The 21,765-nt window shown below is 42.9% G+C and overlaps 1 protein-coding gene across 8 annotated transcripts in view; it reads right to left on the reverse strand.

The window, feature by feature from the left end:
- The window catches only part of LOC408435 (POU domain, class 6, transcription factor 2), a 195,226-nt gene that overhangs the window by 65,187 nt on the left and 108,274 nt on the right, over positions 1-21,765 (reverse strand). The window contains exon 1 of one of the 8 annotated variants that reach the window (XM_016915845.2): positions 11,838-11,946. The exons of the other annotated variants lie outside the window; for them this stretch is intronic. The gene's annotated coding sequence lies outside the window, so the exon portion shown is untranslated. Of the gene's footprint in view, positions 1-11,837; positions 11,947-21,765 lie in introns of those variants that run through there. 8 annotated transcript variants of the gene reach the window in all.

Here is a 21,765-nt window from a genome sequence, read left to right on the forward strand (position 1 = left end):
CTCCTTTCCTGATCGTTGGTCGGAAACGACAGGGGAGGGCAGGGGGGGAGGGGAGGAGGGGGATTACCAAGAGAGTGTCATTCTGCCCTACGCCCCGCCACCCTAAGCCGACCCTGTTCGTTCTCGCTCTGTAAATTAGGCTACCGTTCGCCCCATGATCAATAATTCCAATTGATAAACGATCTCTGACGGCCGTCCGCAATTCCTAAGGCACCTCGGGCTACATCGATATTCGTCCGATTCGCGCCTCGATTTTCCTTCGACACGATCCACCATTCGATCGTTCGTTTCGTTGGAGGAGGGATATAGAATCGTAAAAATAAATCCGACGAATCGTAAAAGAAACTCGACGAGTATATTCGTATATTGGAAAGATTTGTAGAAAAAAAAAATCCTGTCCAACCGAGTTAGAGAAAAATTCTAAATTCTCTCGGATTCGTGAATGAAAATATTCGTAATGGATATTTCTCGGGGAAGGTTCGAACGTTCTCGATGGGATTAAATCGAAGAAATTAAAAATGAAGGCGAGGCACAAAGGATTCTCCTTTGTTGCCCCGATCGTGCTCGCTACACGCGCGCGAAAAGCGAGTTGCCGTCAATTAGGTGAAAACAAGTCAAAGGGTGGAATAATATTAGCCTTCTCATCCAAGGGAAGGGATTTTATTAGATCGCGTCGAGACAAAGTGTTTCGGTTCGGCAAAAGCGAGCGGCGCGATTCCTCGCGCGCCTCTTTCACGTCGAAATCCTACGCGTGCGACAAAAGTGCCACGGGGCGTTCAAGGTGTCGGGGGGGAGAAGAGGCGGCGAGAGGTGTCTGGATTGGGGCGCGTTGAAAACTCGCTTGCCAAAAATCAAAGACATGGAAATTAACGCGGCGCGTCTAGGCGCGACTACGAGATTAGCTTAATGCGATTCAACGTCGTCGCGGCGTCCAAGGACGCCAGAGTCGACGATAATTATGACACGAACGGCCGTATATACGATTTGCGCGGATCTTGCGCGATGGATATCTTAATTACTCTCTTAAGTCTTTTTTTTTTCTTTTTTACAGAAATTTATTCTATTTCTGTAATTAATTCCTTTTGCATTCTTCATTGTATTCAAGAGGAAAATAATTTCTATGCTCGTATCCCAAGTTTTATAGAATCCATTCTATTTTTATAATTGATTCTATATAATTCTTTTTTCTTCTTCTTCTTCTTCTTCTTGTTCTTCCTCCTCCTTCTTCCTCTTCTTATTATCCGCGCGCTTGATTTATTACGCGTTTGAAAAATTGCCGCCGCTGGAAGAAATATTATACGTGTACATTAACTCTCGATATCGGATAAAGTTAACAGATTCCGTGCATTATTCGAGATTATGTTTCGATTAACCCGTTCGAAAACTCAGGTATAAATAATTCTTCTGTCTGCACAGAATTCCGCGTGAAACGCGTGATACACGCGGAATCGAAAACTACATCTGCGACGTTATCTCGAATTCCCTCGATTCATCTTATCGTCATGCATCTCCCTTATCAATTATTAATCTCGAGTCTCGCGGGGCGATCCGAACCGATCTCGTTCCATCATCTTGATATTAATTAAAACAACAACAGCGAATATTCCTATCCATCTGTTCGAGTATCAAACCTCGTCCAATTATATACCCCGTGGTTGTCGTGTCGCAAGAAATTAACCGGACAAGGATAAACCAATCTCGCGTGGATTGAACGAGGAGAGAAGGAGGCAATTGTCCGAGTCTTTTTCTTTTTCCTTCTTTTTTCTTTTCCTTTCTTCCTTCCTCCTCTTACACGGAGGAGGAACGTTTGATTTATAAGTAGTCGGCGCGTTGGTTGGAAGGCAACGGGAGTACGTCGTAATTCGTATAAGGAATAACATTATTCCGAGGAGGCTTATTATACACGGCGACCGATTTCCGCGCAGTCCTTGAGTTACACAATCCGGAGCCAAGTAAGATCATTAGCAGATGCCTCGGTGTTAATGAGCGTAATTCTAGATGTTCCAACGATACTGCCGGCTCTCCTCCTCGCGGTTCTAAGACGATTATTCTAGCTTCGTTGCCCAGACACACATCCCCGGCACATAACGCTCTACGACCGTAAGTAGGTACTGGTCAATATAGTTCGCGAGGAAAAAGGTTAATCGGTACCGAGGTTTCTCCATTATCATCGTCAAGGCTGTGAAACGTGACTATCAATGTCGAATCAATTTTCATTCGGTCTTCGCGACGGGAAAGAAAGAGAGAGAGAAGAGAAGAGAAGAGAAAAGAGTGAGTGAATGAAAGAGGGAGAGAGAGAGGAGGAATATTAATTCGCCTCGGCATTTTTCATCGTAACACATATTCGAATCGTAATAACGTCCCTCCTATTTTCTCCACGAACGATTCTTATCGGGGAATTGACGTTCAAAATTGCATTTGCTTCGTATTTATTACACACTTGCGTGCGCTCACACGCGTACACGCGCATAAGATAATCCGGTTGTCCTTAGGGAATCCATTTATTTGTTTTAAGTGTTTCGTATGGTTAAAGGGTATCGATTAATTAACGTCTTCGCCTTTCGTTGTAATTGATTTCACGCGTGCACACGTTCGGTTGTAATTCACTGTAGACGTTCGTGCAGGAAATTATGATGAAAATCTCTCCGAGTTTTGCGTCTATTTGTGTACACGTTGGAAAACGATTATCTTCAATTTTATTTATTACTTGATACGTCGAGGATGGATGAGTCGCATCGGTCAGATGTTTCTAGAGACAGCGTATAAAAAGTTGGAGAATATTTCTGGGATAATTAGTTTTCTATATATAGCGGTGGTCATGGAATCATCACTTTTTCTTCGTAAAACAATAACGCTCTATACCGTTCAACGACAAACGTTTTTTTCTTAAACGTTTCCTCTTCGTATCCACGTATCTTTCTCTTCGATAAGATCGATATAGAATGTACGAGTCAAACAAATTTCGGATAGCACACAATACACAACCAAATCATCTACGTGGAATTCTACGTATGGAGAGGGGAGGGGGAAAAAAATCCAATTCCAAATACATTCGACGGATATTTCTTCCACTTCAGGGATTCAGAGAATACCGAAAAGTGATCAAAATCCCGAGAGAGTATTTCGTGGAAACTTTCAAACGTAAGAAGAATTCCCGGCATCCAGATATTATTTTCCACCAGAGGATAAAAAGCGAATTGAAACCTCGAGTTCCACGTACGAATTCCACAGATCTTAAAGAACCCGCGCGCGCGCATGCGCGCATGCGCGTATGCGCTCGCTCCTCGAGCTTCCTTCGAGTTAACTTGAACTTGCGGTTCAACGAATGAAGACGCCATTATTAAAGGAAATGTCAAGTGTCGGAACATTCTGCGCGGATTAACGCACTCCCATGCATCTCCATTGCGCCCGATTGGCGGCGCGTTCCTCGTCATCGCGACTCATCGCCCGACGAGATTGACCGGATTTACCAGGGTAATAATAATTTATTCCCTCGACCTCCCTCCATCATCCTCTCCCCTTCTCTCTCTACCCTCCACTCGTACAAACGACAAGTGGATCTCTTAACATGCGTTGAACGGCTCGCTGATGACTTCTGGGAAGAGCATCTCCACGCCGGACGACTTGGACGACGGTTACCGAGGAAAACGTCAGCACATAATTACTGGCACGAACGTGATGGCCGACCGAGGCAACAATACCAATATATACCCTCTGCCCGACACCGTCCCTTCATCCCTTCCCCGTAATTCGAGCCTACAGTACAGACACTCTATACCTTCCCTATAAGGGTGAATTTGAATACCGATTTCCTCCAGTTCTCGTGTGTTAATCGGTTTTTTAAACAAAAATTTTTCTCAGTTTCGATGAATTTTTCTTTTCTTTGGAGCGACGTTTGTTGTTGAAAGGGGGTTGGAGATTTGGCAGTCGAATGAGATGATTCATTTTATTTTTTTTTTCTCCTTTCTTTTGGTGGAATCTAGGTGACTGATTCCCTGTTTCTCTCTTCTTCTTCTTTTTTATTATTGTTCGTTTCAATTTCTTTTTCCACGTCTCTATGCCTCCTTCGTTCCAAATTTCCAAATTACTGCTGCGACATATAGGGTTTCTCCATCTCAACACCCCCTTTCCCTTAATTAAACTATCGCATCTGCTCTGAAAATTCTAATCGACCGCGAATAATAAACCACGCAACGCGAACCAAAGCGAGGGCGAAAGTATATATATATATCGCGAAGGAGGTAAAGGGGGATGAGGAGGAAAGAAAGGGGGGAGAAAAAAAAAGAAAATGTAGAAAAGAGAAAGAGGGAGGGAGGGATGTAGGGAGAGTCGACACTTCGGTGCAGGACCGACGACGCGGCCACGGTCGGTTTAATTAAGTTGCGCGAGGCTGGCAGAAGTTTCGTCGGGTTTGTTTCGAGGCGGTAGAGATGGCAGTGTACAGCGACACAAATAAATTTTCCCGGAATGGCATTGTCTTTGAGGTCGACACATTTGCGGAATAATACTCGATAACTCGGGGGCCGAGGAGAAGTTATATTAGGACGGCTTAATTAACCCCCTACCATAACCCCTCCTCGCCCCACCAATTCTATCACCCCCACATCCCGCGACCACCCATTCCGCGCCGCTTCTCTTTCCCTCCTTTCGGCCCTCTCCTCCCGTGAACCGCGTAACCGCTCCGTTCCTCTCTCTTCTTCTAACCCTTCGACCAACGTGTATATATATATATATATATAGAGAGAGAAAGAGAGATACGCGCTCGCTTCTACTCATTATGGATTCCTTATTACTCGGGATAGATTAACGGATTAAATCTTAACCGACGACAGACTGGGCGGAGTAAGACTTGGACGCCTTTCCTCTACCGGGTTCCCTCTATATTCGCCCGATTCGTCGCCCGGTTCGCCGAGGTTTTCTACGACTAGAAAACGGATCGATAAACGCCTCGTAAAGAATCCCATTATCCCTCGACGTCGACAGCCATTTTGACCCTGATTATACGCGATCTCTTAACCAACAGTCAGCTTAATACCGCTTCGTTCTCTCTTTTTTTTACAAGTTTCTCTCTCTTCTCCTTCTTTTTTTTCCTCGCGCTAGATTGAATCGCATGTTGGTTGGTTACTTTGTATCGTTTAATCGACGCGCTCTGAAACATTGGATCGAATCGGAAGAGGAGAAGGAGGGGAATAGAAGATTTTCTTTTTTGTTTTTTTTTCCCTCTCTCTCTCTTTCTCCCTCTTCCACGATCCTCTTAACGCGACGTATCCCGTTAACGCGCGAACGGAATCGCGTTTCAACCGACGGCGATGGTTTATCGCGAATGGTATGCGAATCACGCGGACAGGCGATTTCGCGAAGAAAATCGAACGGTACAGAGTGTCGTGCCGGTTAGATCGTGGACAGAGAGGGAGAGAAAATGAGAAAAGTGGCGTTAAATTTGATTAATACTTCGAAGGAAGATGATGATGAGTCTCCCGAGAGGAGAGGATTTAATGATTCGCGATTCGTTCCGTTCCTCGGATTTTTTTCCCAAGGATGCTTCCTGGAAATTCGATTAGCCGTTTGGAATGTGACCGATGTTTTTAAGTACCTTAAGAGACGAGAACTTTTCGAACAGCGTGTTTTTTCATATACGAAATTATTCACCACACGAAGAATATTTAAACAAACTTTCATTCACTTTATTCCTCCGTGTCTTTTTTTTCCCCCTTTCTCTCCGCGTTCTTCGTAAAACTCGAAAAATTCCAAATTATTCTTATTTTAGAATTCCCTATCTACCGTTACATCGTCGCAAAGGAAAAGAAGAAGAAGAAAAAAAAAGAAACGAAAGAAACATGGAAGGATTTTAGAGAGAGAGAGAAAGACGGCGGAAATCGGGGGCAAGGTTCCACGAATTAACACGTCCCGATGAAAATGGAGGCGTTCGATCGAACGTAACTGTTCCACGGGATCGTGGCAGTCCCTCCGTTGACCTCGTAAAGTCGGATCGGTAATACGGAACACTATTTATTCCCCAAGTTTCGAAGGCTCGGGCGAAGCCGAAAGCGGCTCACTTCGAGGTAATTACGAGGATTCGCCGTCTTTCTCGGCGGCGGCGGCGCCCCGCCTCGACCCATCTCGCTTTCTTCCCCCGCGCAAAGTATACAACCGTCTCGCTCCCGCCCGCCGATTCTATCGGGCATAATTACCTTTCGCTGTCCCTCTCGGATAATCATTGTAACACCTAAGCACCCTACCTAACCTAACCGGAGCCTAGCCAGCGTTTCCACCGTTATTCGCCATCGATCGGGCCGCCCCCTCACGACGATTTCCGTGCTACGACGTGGTCATTGCTGCCGCAGTACCGAGTAGATCGTTTCGCTAACGATTACAGTGTCACTCGGCCAATCTAGGATTATCGCTATTTCGAAACCTGCATGCACGCCCGGCCGGCTATCGATATCGCGCCACGTGATTGCGGGGACACAACCTCTCGATTCTCCTTTCAACTCTTTCTAAGGATTTTTCGGTCGACGTAGGATGCGAGGGTGTGTTAGATGATTGATTCCTAGAAATAGAGATAATTGTCGCAGTTAGTGCGAATATTTTTTAAATTTTCCTCTCCTTTCTTTCTAAAAAGTCATCATCCTTCGATCTTGCAATAGAGATACTGGTGTGAAGGGACAATGTAGAGGTTAGATGGAAAAATTAAATAGTAATTTTCTACGTGTACTTAGATCGTTCGAGCAACGCGTTGAAACTAATTTCGTAAGATCCCTGCAGCGTCTCAATTCCACTTTTTAAATCTCCCATCTACAACAATATCGAGCGGATCATTAACGACGGAAGTCGCCCCTGAACAATTTCCATCCACCTCCGAGCAAACATCTACCTCGAGCACACTCATAAGTACCCACGATTCGCGCAATGCTATTACCTTACTATATCCTTGCGCAACCACATCCTTGCATAACGCTTGCCCATTCCCCCGCCGAACAAAAGAAATTAAACGTTCCTTCTGCCTCGGCGCAAAGACGGCCGGCAACGATTAAATCCACGCTCGGCTCGCTTTCCTCGGCGATCGATCGCGATCGCGGCCGCCTCGACCCGAAGTGAAACCCGGCTGAAAACGGCCACGCCACCAACGTTTACACGCGCCTCGATCGATGACTTTTCGCCGCCACGAGTCGATTTCGAGCCTCGCTTTTATCGATCCCCTGTATATTCAATGAGGGGATACGCGCGGCAACACGCGCGACGCGTTAAATCATTGAAATTTATGCACAACTGGGGGGGAGGAGGAGGGAAGGAGGGAAGGGGACCCACTACGCGCAGTATCTTTCACTTTTCATTACGGGATCATTTGTCATGCGTCCGTAGATCCCTTATCACTGGCCGATCATAAACAACCGTGGCATAAATTTCAACTTTCGCGCATAACCTGACGGCGAAGCATCGACCGGCCGGCAACGAGAAATTTATTACTTTAAAATCCACCGATCGAGATGCGCGCGAGACGCGTGCTCCACCAATTTCTGTATCTCTCCTCCAACGGAGTTTTTCTTTCTTCTCTTTCCTCGCTTGCACCTTCGATCGGCGGAGTGGATCGTTTTATCGCGCTTCGATGGAGACGTTTGAGAAGATTGAGAAGATTTGGAAATGTGAATTGACGTAATGAAAAGTTGGACGACACGTTACCGATTTCTGTTCCAGGAAGAGAAATTACGGGGAGTTTACACGAGAGATCGAGATTTTTCCGAGGATTGACGTGGTTGGATAAGAAAATATGATTTTCCAGAAGAGGAATTAAAATTGTGTTTCAGAATTTTGTCCAAGATTGTGCAAGTATGCCTTGTTATTACGTAAAATTTCGTGCTTCGAGTTGATTGAAATATTGTTTTTTGACAACGAGTTATTTTTCATTTCAATTTACAAAGCATGCGAATATATACGTAATTACAATTTGTAAAGGTTCATAAATTTTTTCAACCGTCTTGCAAAGCTACGTGTAAAACGATAATGTAATGTAATTTTATATTCGTAGATCGTTCGATAAGGAGTCATGCGAACAGTGAGAATAGGAACAAATTATAAGAATGATTAAGTGGACTCATTTCAAGATGCGCGCAAAGATCCGAGATTAAGAATGAAATAATAAAACGCGTAGGAATACAAATTTCTATCTTCTCAGAAACAATATAAACAATATAACCAAAAATCCTAACCTATCCAAACCTATCGAAAATTAGAACGACATAAGTGTAAAATCTTTCTCCAAACATTCTAAATTTTTTCTCATGACGATAATTTCAATTAAACGAATCGAACAATCTTCCGAAACCCCCGAAAAAAATTTCCACCGTTCTCGAATAAAATAAAAAATATCCAAATTTCCTTTTTCCCGATTCGACGATCGTTCACGGAACTCCGTAAAGCATAGAAGACATAGACACCGTGACGAAGAACAGAGGGGAGGGGCGCGGGTTTCACAAAAGGATTTAATGCCCTGTAGACGAATCAGCGTCCTGCGTTCGTTCACCCCGCGCGCCGCATAATTATGTGTCTATGCTTTATGGCAACGATGTAACGAACGCGCGCGGGTGCGCTTTCAGACGCTGTAAATTAAAGTTGAGAAAGTGCGCGGTACGCGAGCAGTCATCGCGAGGGGGGAGGAGGGAGCGAGAGAGCGAGCGCGCGCGTTAATTAAAGCTCATTGTAATAAAGAGCACTTTTTATTCACTTTGCCTCGTTCAGGCAGTGGCAGGCGGGCCGGGTTCGGGTTCGGGTTCTCCTCGGTGGCGGCGCGGGATATTTTTATGTTTAATTATATTAGGTTTTACGAGGTCGACCGTCTTGGCCGACGTAAAACGTCCCCGGGCCCGAACAGTTTTCAACTTTAATTGTCGACCACCAGTCCCGGTGGTTTATCCGGCTATAAACACCGGGGCCGGCGACACTTCCCTCCTTCGATGAGAATACGCGACGATCCTCCGCTTCGTCTTCATTATCCACCCTGCTGGACGAATTAATTACGATTTTGTTTCGAGACACGTCCGCCTATCCTATCCCCTTCCCCCCCTACGTTCTTGCAATTTATCGCGTTGCACGCTGGTAATTGATATTTGATTGCCGGGGATCGATTAAATCCCTGGCTGGATCCTTTGGGGGATTTTCTTGCAATTGGAATTTAGCGAGCTATGTGCTTCTTTTCCTTTTTTTTCTTTTTTTTTGGTTTTTTGGAATATTTTCGTCTGCTAGGTTCTTCTATCCATTTCGAAGAGTTTGGAAAAATAATTGGAGAAGAATTCTTAGCGTCATCTGATACGTTAAACTGTATAATTGTTAACCAATTCTAACTAATCGGTCCAATATTCGTTTTTAGACAAATTGTACATTCGTACGAGAATTATTGTAAGAAATTATTGTCCAAACAATTTGAATCGTTGCTCGCTAAGAAGTCGTAAACCGGACAAAGCGTCGTCGTTAGATTCTAATTGCAAGGAATATCGTTAATTCTGAATACGAAAAAGAAAAAAAAAGGAAAAGAAAAGAAAAGAAACTAACACTTTCTCTTTCACCAACGTAAATACGATACGATACTGGACGAATGCATCCATCGACCGTTTAAGATGCATTTTCTCCAGAGATTTCCAACGGAAAAAAGAAAAATCGAAGGAACACCGTCGAAAGAAGTTCCTGAATCGTTACAAAGAAGGCATAGTGACGATTACCAAGAATGCGCGTATCATTTACAAGCGCATTAAACGGGAATGGCGCGACCGCAAGTTACGTAAGTGTCAAGTTAAATATAGCTAAAACTCTCGTTCTACCTTATTAACCCCGACTAACGAGAAGCATCGTGATCTCTTTGAACGCTTACATATAACGCGCGTCCCGTCCTCAAGAGTCGAGCAAATTTTCGAGCAAATTTTCCCACTGCTAAACCATCCCTCCCTATTTCAATATATTCTTATTCGGGGAGAGGAAGAAGGAGGAACGGAATCCGACGATTAAAATTGATATTCGTCCGAACGATCAAATTTTCCTATTCCTTCTCATAGAACGATTCCTTTATTTCGGTATTGTTACTTAGGGGAAATGGGATCTGATGATTAAAATCGATTTTCATCCGTACACGATCGGTCAACCAATCGGTCCAATATTCGTTTTTAGCCGCGAGACGAAATAATATTCGAATTTTTTTTTTGTTCTCTTCCTCCCACTTCCCCTCCCCCCATCGAAAAAAAGGATAACTCATGTTGATATCAAGATTCGAACATTCGTTTCAGGATATGGCCGTGGATATAAGCTGTGGATCTCTCTCTCTCTCTTCCATCTCCCTCCGCCCCCTCCCTGGCAACCAACGCTCCTCTCTCTCTCTCACTCGCTCCTGGCACCGAGAGATATCAATTAGCACTACGTCCTGGGGAATTAATCTCGGGAATTAATATCGCGACGTTGCCAATTAATTTTCGTTAATTTCGAATCAGCAGTTTCCAGAGCAGTGGCAGTGCGGCCCTCTAACACAAATCCCTATCGCCTATGGTCGTGCCTCCCTGCGCTTCCAAACTTGGGTAACAGACAGAGACAGCAGCTAAGACGAGAGGGGAAGAGACAAAGAGACACGTACGAGGAGACGGACGAATTGGAGCGAGAGAGATGGACACATATATTTATAGAGAGAGAGAGAGAGAGAGAGAGGAGAGGAACGAAGGTTCCACAACGCTGCGACGCTGTGTAGACACTTCCACGAAAGTTTCGAACGGCTGCCTCGTTGGCCGTTTCTTGCTTGCACGTCTAATCGGAAGAATATCGCGTGCAACGTTCATCGAAACACACCGTTTAATTATGACCGCGGGTTGCCACTGGCGTCGAAAGTGGTCGTCGCGCCATTGCACTCTCAAAAATCGCGCCCAGTCCTCCTCCGCTCCCCACTCGGCCACGTTCGGTTACCTTCGGCCGTCCTTGGTCGCTCCACTCACCATAACTTTTCACCCTATTCATACAAATACGTGTACGTACACCTTTTAAATAATAATGTAAATAAATGACGGACGGGAAAAAGAGAGATTTTGTTTTGGAATCATCGAGTTCGCGGAAAAATTATCTGTATTTACACGCGTGAAATTTCTCGGAAACGAACGAGGAAATTTATTTCTTGGAAATTCTGTTCCTTCTTTCCTTTGTTGTCCATCAAAGGAAAACAAAAATATTAACGAAATAAAGATATTACGATGTTTAAATTGTTCCGAGTATTTCTTGGGAGAGGGAGAGAAAGAGAGAGAGAGAAAGATTCTTCTTTACTAAGGATTTCAATGCGCGATGAATATATTATCTATTTACGAGATATTTCCTCTTTTTAATAAAGAGGAAATTATTATAATTACATATGTATATACACTTCTAGAATTCTAAATAGAGTTTGGATGCTTTATGCAAAGAAATTTAAATATAAATTAAATTAAATTACGTGCAATATCGTAACGCAAATATCGTAACTTTTGGAAGAATAACTTTTTAAACAAATCTTTATTTACGTTATATATTTTTTGATCCATATCTATTCAAAGCCGTATAAATTTACATCAGTAGAATTGCAACAAACATCCATTCTCCGATTCTAAACATTACATTAATCTATATCGAACTAACTAAAATACAATAGATATTAAACTATCGTAATAAAATAGCTAAAATGATTATAATTTGTCTCCAGGAAGTGAAGACAACGAAGTAAATCGAACGTAACGCATAAATGACGATGTACGCAATATAAAATATCTCTTCTTGTTAAGAAAAGAATTGATAATCGTATCTGAACGGTTATAAATTATATAATATTAAATAGTACGAACCTATCTCGATCGAAACAGCATGTTAGATAGCGAAGTAGCCTTTGGTCATCGTCCATTCGTAGATTCCGAAGATAATATGTCGCAATTTCCGAAAAGGAGAGAAACACGCACATCACTCCTCACCGCACAAAATTTCGAAGCAGACTGCCGTCTTTGTTTACGATTTGGGACGGGCTTTGCCGACGACGCGCGAACATCGTACGAGACACGAGAGCGCGGGACTCCGAAGGGCGTGAAATAATAATTCGATAATAAATTTCAATTTACTTTACAACCGCGTAATTATTTCATTTAATTAATTATTTATTTAATTCCTTTTATGAAAATTTATCCTTTGCATCGAAAATTCTTCTTTCCTTTTTTTCTTTTTTTAATACTAATTTTTATTATACCGTTTATATAATTCCTTGAATTATATATAAATTATTCATCGTATAAATAATAATGTAAATTTTATTTAACTAATAATTCATTATTGTGCATAAAAGATAATGTATAAATATACATTTTTATACTATTTTCATTTAATATATATATATATATATATATATATATATATATTAAAAGTTTTATTAGATTTTATATTTAATTTAGAAAGTTATTGTATGTATATAAATATATACGATAAATATTAATGAATATTGTTGTAATGAATAATAATAAAATGTAAAATAATTGAATGTTACTAAATATTTATCGTACCGAATTAAATCAGTTTAAAAGAAAAAAAAAAAAAGAGAAAGATAATCTTATACGAAAAAGGAATGATTTTTGCATCCATTATAAAAAGATCTCAAACTTGATAAAATTTTTTAATTAATCTCGCCATATGCACATATTAATCCGTTTAATAAATAAACATTATAATAAACAAATTTTATATATTTTCATAGATTTTACACGTTATACATTCCTACAAATTTTATACAATTTTTACATAAGAAGACTGCAAATTGATCGATAATAAAAATAATTACAGCTATTTACAGCCATTCATAGATCTATCGACTACCAAAAATCAATCCATTGTTCCCAAATCGAAATAAAAAATTCCCAAATAAATCGCTTATCCTATCGTTCGAGGAAACTAATACGCGTTAAACATCGATCATTTCATAAATTTTACACGTTATACATTCCTACAAATTTTACACAATTTTTACATAAGAAGACTGCAAATTGATCGATAATAAAAATAATTACAGTTATTTACAGTCATTCATAGATCTATCGACTACCAAAAATCAACCCATTGTTCCCAAATCGAAATAAAAAATTCCCAAAATAACTTAGATAAATCGCTCTTATCCTATCGTTTAAGGAAACTAATACGCGTTAAACATCGATCATTTTCCAAGAGTGGAAAATCGCTCGACGATAAAGCGGAGGAAAAATATTTGCATAAAGATCGCTCTGATGAGGAGGGGTGAGAAGGAGGAACGGGTGTCCTTCGGTGGCCCGTGAAATTTCCGCTAGGTGGTTCGGAAACGGGCGGAGAATTGCATGTTTCTTGCGTCTCTGGCGGCCGGGGGTGGCTGCCGGGGGGGTTGGCCACACGGCGACGGTTTCGTTTGCGTTTATCAAAACACACATTTAATTATTCCGCGCATCGCCGTGGGCGCCGAAAGTGGATACGCGGCTGCTCGCTTATTCCGCGCTTAATTCACACCTGGAACCGTGACGGAGCGACTAGAGCCGCTTAAATTAAAGCGACGGATAATAAAAGCGTTAGCTCGTCGGGGCTCCGGGTTCAGCGAATCCCCTCCTCCTCCTTTTTTCCATCCCGCCCCACCCACGTACATCTTTTTTCCACCTTTTTCCCTCCCTCCCCCAACTGTTCTTTTTCTTGTCTCTTTTCCACTCGTTCTTTTCTCTCCTTTTTTTTTCCTCGACCATTCTTCTTTTTTTCCCTTCCTCTCGCTTCTTTTTTATTTTTTTATTTTTCTTCATTTTTTACACCCTCTCTGTCCCTCGTTTCCGCCACCACGTACGGGGGCAAGTTGCGCGTCGCTGCAACTTGCCTTTTGTTTTCCCCGCGCCCTTGCCGAGGTTTTAAAACACAGGAATGCGACCGCGTGCAACCGAGTTCAGGGGTGGCCCGTGGTCGGCGAGAGAACTGTGCCATTTTATCGCGCCGCCTCCCCATCTCGCGGTACGTTAATTGGGAAAGTAGGGAAAATAGTTGGGGAACTGAGTCACGCTCGATTCGACGGAATAATGCACACCGTTTCTGCGCTCTCTCTGGATGGAAACAATGAAGATCTCGAATTTTTGGCAGGAATCGTTTCTCCTTTTATCCGAATAATACCGTGGAAAATTCTTGTTAATATTAAAAAAGAACGAAATCGAACGAGAGAGAGCGTCTCATCTTCTTCGAGATCGTGTCAGATATTTATTTTTAATAATCTGACAAGCTTCTGAATTCTTTCTTTCTCTAATTTTTTAATTTCGTAAACGTCTTCAATTTCCAATAAATTATTACGTTCGAGGAAAGAGAGAAAGAAATGTATATATATATTAAAAAGGAAGGAAAAGGAAGGCGCGACAATTCGATAAGCGATACGAATAAAACCATCTCGGTTTCCAACTCGGAGGGGCGACGTGTGTGACGTTTGCGAATTGAAATATGCGGTGGGAATATGTGACCGTGGAGGAGATTACGCGGTGGTTACACCGGGTGAAACGCTTTAACACGCACACGCGTCTCGGGGCTCGCGCGAATTTACGCGTGCGCACGCTCCTCGCAGCCGGTTAATGAGACACATTCACAAAGTTTGCCCTACGCCCGAGACGAGTCGATTGTACGCCGAGAATTAGCTTTTCAATTCAGCTCGGCCCGGCCCGAACTTACGACTCCAAAGTTCGGCTGAATTTAAATACGTCGTCTGGATAAGTCGCGCAACATGCTCACCAGCCCCCTCCCCCCATGTCGTGTCTCTTTCTCGCCCCCTTTTCATCTCGGGATGGATGGATGGATGGATATAATATCGTAAGAAAAATTGAGAATAAAAGAGGAGCAAGAATTATTGGAGACGAATATTATTTTGTCGAGATAGATAAGTAAGTAAAGATGATGGAAAATTGAAGGTTTGAATAATTATGGTTATAATACGAAAAGAAATTGAGGAGGGAGTTATTATGAATTATTTTCCCGCGATTAAGGGAATTTAATTATTTAAATATTCGTGAATTAATGAGAATGATTGTAACCAAGGTGTTTAAATATCGATGGATTCTCTTTTTCCTTAAAGTCGAGACGAACGTTCGAGATGCTCGTAAATTATTATTATCATTATTATTTTTTTCTTTTTCATCGTCTATTAAACTATCGACCGAATACTCTTTCCATGATTAATCGAGCCGATTTTTACTCGCAATTCTAGAAACTCGAACTTTTAAAAAATTGAATAGCCATATCTTTCTCTCGGTATCAAGTTACCATCGTATCGTTTCTCTTTATTAATACCACTTCAATCACACTGCCTCGAAGCATCGTGCACCATGAATAATTTAATTCAACTTTCCATCATCAAAGTATAGATCAAAGGTAACTATTATATATCTATCGTCTATTCCAGAGCGCGTCACTATATACTTTCTCTTGACCGTTAACCATACCGAATCATTTCCAATCCAGTCTCCTCGTCTTACGTTACGCACACGTCATTGTGCTATCCTTATATATTTTTTTTCAAGTAAAAAATTCAACTTCAAGATGCGCTTAACGAAAAACAGTCTCTTTTTTTTTTACTTTACTTTAATAAAAAAGAAGAAGAAGAAGAAGAAGAAAGAACTGAATTTTCAAAGACGCGTTGCCAACACGTGGAAACGCTTGTCGTACAATTATTCAGCCGGCATCCGGTCCTAAGGGCGGAAATTACGCGTATCCCTTAGCCGTGAATTCTAATTAACAAGCGAAAATGAGATCGAAAGAGAGGAGCGGGGCATCGTTGGATGGGCTTCGATTAGCCCATGGGTAGGGGACTCTCTCGTTACTAAATTCAAAACAATAAGAGCGAGAAAGAGAGAGAAAGGTGGGGGGGGGGGCGAGAGAAAGAGAGAGATAAAAAGGGGGAAAGGAAGGGAAGAAACTGCTCGCCGTGAATTTCACCCGCGCCTGGTAATGGAACTTCTGCCGCTTTTATAAAACGGGCCGGGCTTTCTTAAATAATGAGATACATTTAATCAGAGGATTAATGAACGCCAAAGAAGTGGAATGAATTATGAATGATATTTATTCGTCGAGTACCGAAGCGACTTGGGAAAATGATAATGCGGATCTTCGTCACGATCGTAATAATAATAGCAACGGCAACACCGAGAGGGGGAGGGGGGATGGGGGCGAAAAAGATGGAGAAAAAAGACGAGGAGAAAGGAGAGGGAGGAGGAAGAGGAAGAAGGAGAATAAAAAAAAATACGCGAGAAGGAACGATAATAATAAAGGAAAGGGCATAAAGAAGGTGCAGAAACAATAAGAAACGTGTTCAGGAAAGTCGGAGCCAAGAGGGATGGAGGGGGGGGGGGTGAAGAGAGGGAAGAGAGGACGCGAAACTTCGTCTCTCGCCTCTATTTGCATAAAATCGTCGTAGTCGACGCCTTCGAAGATAATGAAATGAAACTAAACAAATAACGCGGATGCTAAACATTAATTACATTCGCCGTGGAAAGCCGTGGGAGGAGGGGTGAGAGGGTTTCGTGGAAATTAAGAGAGACGAGGGTAAGGGGTGTGCGAAAAGGGGTTGCGAGCGGGGACGGGAAAAGGTGGGACGCGGAAACATGGCCGAAAACGTTCGAGAACCGACGAGTTACACACACACACCATCCCGAGGCTCGGGGTGGCGAATTAAGAAATCGTTTAGGAAGTTTATATCGGGCACTCTGCCAGAAAGAAAGGGTTGAAAAGAGTACTACTGCATTTTAAGCAGCGCGACTCTCCACCCCTTCGCTCTCGACCCTCCTCGGCCCCCTCGTGATTTGCAACTTTCTTCATGTATTCTGATCGATTAATCGAATTTACTCCCACTTGTCTACCAATTCCATTCTTTCTTCCGTGAACATGAGTCATTAGTCATGAGAGTTTACTCCAATATCTTTATCACTTCTATTTACAAAATCCAAATTACGAATATACGAGATAAAAGATAAAGGAAGGGGGGATGAATCATCAATTGAATTTCCATAATTAATTCTAACCGTCTCGTTCGACGGTGAAACGTGTCGTAATTAATCAACTTATCAAATCGAATTCGATCGAAAGATAATTAGCATAAAGACCATTAGGATAAAAAATACGAAAAGAAGTAGGCCGTTACTCGGAACGAAAAAAGAAACGAACGAAATAAATAAACGAAACGTTCGAAATCGAAATACCATGGAAAGATGGGCCGATGGTAAATTGAGCGAAAAATATGCGAGAAGAATATCTCCTCTTATTTTCCTCGAACGATAAACCGCGACGATGCACACGCACGCGGGCGTGTACACGGCCCTCCGTGCACCCGTGGAACGGGTGTACGAGTTATGCGATGCCTGGATCCCCACGTACGGATGTATGATAGCCACTGACCGTTGCATTTCGTTGGGTATGCATTTACGAGCATGTTGGACCTCTTTCGCGGAGACATTGATGGACAAGCGCAGCTTATATGGCTACTCCGAGAGAGGCTCGTCGTGGCCGTTTACATATTTATGTTATGACTTCGCTTCACTCGACTTAATTGACGGAATTGCCATAAATTTGCGAATATCGCGTGGAGACGGGAAGACGACCAAGACGAGTCGACGAGAGGCGGCGAGCGTTCCTCGTCCAGAGACCACGCGGAAACCCTTGCCCGTGTACATTTATACACACGTACACACGTGCACCGTATTTATATGCACGCGTGTGTACACTGCGCCCGCGTAAACGTGCATCTGGGATCGAAACGAATTCCAATGAATACCGATTAGGAGAGTCACGGAACGTGGTCGTTTCGTATATACGCGACGGCCTCTAGGTGGGAATTCCGAGAGACGGGGGAGGAGGGGGGCCGTAATTGACGGAATTCCACCAAGTTTTGAGCGCGTTCAGCTTTTCACCGTTGATCGATACACCGATATTTTGTAGTCGTGGACCGATCCTCCAAGTTTCTCCCTCTTCTCGGAGTCTTGGAGGGATCCTCGACCGAGGGGGGAGAAGAGACGTTGAAGAGACTCGGGAAGAATGGTGTCGTCGTTCGGCGGGGGAGGGACAGGGTAGTACGGCAGTATTCCGAGGGCGAAATTGCCGGAAATTTTCGATAGAATCTAGCCTTACACAATCTCGATAAAAATCTCCAGACAGATATTTAACAGTATCCACGAATTTCGATATCCCTCCAGGTCGCAACTATTCACTAACCCATCCCCCCTCCCCCGAAAATGGAAAGAATTTCCACGACCCGTTAACCTCCTCCTTGGCGCGAAACTTCTTCTATCCCTCATAGAAGAAACGAAACCTCCGTCGAGATAAAAGGAAGAAAACCTTTATATCGATAATGAAGCTTCCCCGTTTTACATTCCCCTGGATGCGTTTATTGCTCCTCTCCAACCTCTTTCTGAATCTTCTCGCCTTACGTTTGCTCCCTCCCTCTCCCTTCTCCCCCGCGAAAGAGAAGAAACCGTAGAAGAAACACGGGTTAAAGGTTCCCGCTCCGTGAAATTGCCTTCGGCAACCGAACCTTCTCCAAACATGTACGTGTATATACGTATACACACGCGGGATACGCAGTATCGAGGATGGCAAGCAGCAAGTGAGTCGCATCCGAGATCCTTCGCGTTTATGCGATTCGTCATTGTGCAACGATTACTTGGCCGAGTGTAGCCGGCCGTCAGATGCATTCCAATGTATACCGATTAAGAGAGAGCCGAGAGGGAAACGTCGTCTGGTATCCGAGAGCATCCGGCGACTCGATGGGAATTCGAAAAAGTCGCCGTTGGCGGTTCAGTCGTACAGGTTTAGCGGGATTCGTCGGGGAATAACTCACGTATTCGTATATCTGGCAGCGTGTACCAAGCACGCTGAGAGATCCATAGAGACGCGTGGAGGGAACGAGAGAGAAAGGGAGGGGGGAGGGTAGAGAGCGTTTCTCTTTAATTGAATCGGATCTACATATCTGGATGGCTCCATTCGTCCATGCACGGAGAGAGAGCGGAGATTCTATAACGAAGGCGGACGCGTTCCGGTCTCGCGAAAAAAAATGGATATTTGCCAAAGCGTTTATCTTCGTGTAATTGCGCTTTTAAATTTGCTCGTGCCGCTTCAACCCCCTCCCTCCCCCCTCCAAGCGCGCGAGCGCGCGTCTGTCCCTCTCCCCCTCGCCGCCTTCCTTTCGTCCGCCATCCCCCACCCACCCACGTTTGTTACGTTTCCAATTTCTGCCTGCACTTTTTATTGAAACATTATTGCTTTGTATTATTGTTAATCATCCCGAACGAAACGCGGGCTAAATTCCAGATACGGTGTGCTGCTCGAGTAATTAGCTCGGACGGCTGTTTGTCCGGATGGAGGATCGATTCATTCTTCCTTCCTTTCTTTCTTTCTTTCTTTCTTTCTTGTTCCTTGTTTGGTTCGTTTACGAGAGCAGCAGCGTTGCGATCGTTGATGTAAGATTACGTCGATCGGTTGTGAAGACGTTTTATGCAGAATTTTTGCGGGATGATCTAATCGTTGGTGATTCTCGAGGCCGAATCGTAAATCGTCCGTTGTGCGGTCGGAGGATCGCGATTGTGGAGAATGATGACAGAAGATTGAACGATTGCGCTCGAACAGATTTTCGAACGAAAGATATTTGGTGGGTTAAAATGTTACCAGGCACAATGGAACACTGTTTTGAAGAAGAATGAACGAGCTAAGCTTCTATTTGAAGAACGCCAGGGAAAGAGGTATATGTAAGTACGCTCTATTTGAGTTAGGAAAATTTAAGAAATTTCTAAGATATATTTGTCAAATGCTCCAATCCTGTCTCGAAAATTAGGAACGATTTATATCCAAGATTTTTTGAGATTCGTTTGAGATCGACGAAACTTCTCGATTTCTTGGAATTAGGTGGAGGACACGTAGAAGGACACGTAACCTGCAAAGACGCGATAGTGACGTTTCCCGAATGATGTAAACGGACATAAAGTGGACAAACTAGGGCCATTTGTCTGGTTTCCTGGGGGTCTGTACTCGATGCCGTGGCATCGAAGGAAGGAAGGGGTAGCGCGAGGGAACGGGCACTGGTTTATTTCAGGGATAATCCAAACAAATGTACTCGGTGGCTCGCGAGTAAATAACATGCAAATGCCGTAATGCTGGTTGACCGATGGTTTCACTCGTCTCCAGTCTCGGACGTGCTCCGCGGAACCCCCGCTTTTCCTACGTTCTCTTTCTTCTGGCCAAGAAACCTTCGATTCGGCCGATTATTTGTTGCAAATTTTACAAATACGAGGAGAAAAAATTTATCGATCAAAATCGTTCCCTCTTTGGAAAAAATTTTTCTTCAGATACTAGTCCATTGTCGATATCAATCGTGCCCTTTGTAACGAAAAAAATGGCGAAAGAAACGTTTAAAAATGCTACACTTATCGTTGCATTTGTTGCTGGAAATTATCATTTTACGGTTTTCAATAGTAATTATGAGACACGATTTACGTTATAATAACAAATTTTGCAAGTGCATCGTGCAAGTGTATACGTATGCGTACAAAGTGGTGGAAGAATGGTCGAATCTTTTGAAATCGTAAATATATTAATTTTAGGTAACCGACAACAACAAACGAAAATTAACAAAAGGCTGATATCGCGGGTTGACCATGGGGGGGAGGGGGAGGGGGAGGAGAAGAGGGGGAAAAATGGCCGGATAATTAAAACGTGTAAGCGTACATGCATTTTGCAAAATGAACTTTTTTATTCCCGTCCCGTGGTAGCGGCGAAACGGGCGAATATAAATATTATAAATTTCCTCCTCGAATATAATACCACTTTTTTCCACGGTCGAGCGTCGAAGAAGACATAATTTAATGCATTACGCACGGATCGCGTGTATTCGCGTGTTTACCTATTCGTATTATGTTGAACACCGGCATCGATTTCCATAAAAATTTTTATTCATTTTATAATGGATACTTTTATTTTAACCGGGAATACGCAGGCTCGCGCCGCTCGCTGTTTTCGTTACCCGATTAATAAAACAAATGCCCGTCCAAACGAATTTTGTATTTTAATTCGAATCGCGTCCTCGGCACGTTCGTATCCTCCATTAATAATTACTCCTCCTCCCCTTCCCGTCATCCCGTTTTTCCTTAATTTCAATCTTGAAATGAAATCGATTTCTATAGCGTTTCACACGCTAACGAGTAATAATCAATGTTCAATTCCTTTTCCAATGGATATTCTCTTTAAATTATCCAACACTTGAGAGCTCTTTCTTTTTCATCTTTCTTGAAAATGTTTAAACTTCTCGAATCGAAAGATTTATCGTGGTAAATAAAAGTATATATTCGAAAAGTATCGAGGGCGATACTTAATACTGAAATAAGTATCGTCCAACGATTACTATCAACTCTGGAATTCAATTACCTGGAATCCTGCTCGAATGGATTCGAAACGATGGAGAGACAATATTTCCTCCCTCCTCCTCCCGAAACTAGCAAACTTTTAATTAAACTTAACTTTTTTAAAAATTCCACATCTTATTATTACCCATCGAGGGACGACGATCGAACACTCTCTTCGATCTCTTCGTCGAGGAGAGGAGAGAAAATACCATGGACGCGAGCACATAATTCCGCAAGTCTTTCGAGCATTAACAATTGTCCCGATCACACGGAGGGATGCGCAACTTAGTTCCCGGCTGCTGGCCGATTCTCATTCGACTCTAACGGGGGTTGAACAGATAACCTGGTTTCGAAAGGGGCAGCAGATGGG

Source organism: Apis mellifera, linkage group LG13 (genome assembly GCF_003254395.2).
Source record: "Apis mellifera strain DH4 linkage group LG13, Amel_HAv3.1, whole genome shotgun sequence".
NCBI classification, from domain to species: domain Eukaryota; kingdom Metazoa; phylum Arthropoda; class Insecta; order Hymenoptera; family Apidae; genus Apis; species Apis mellifera.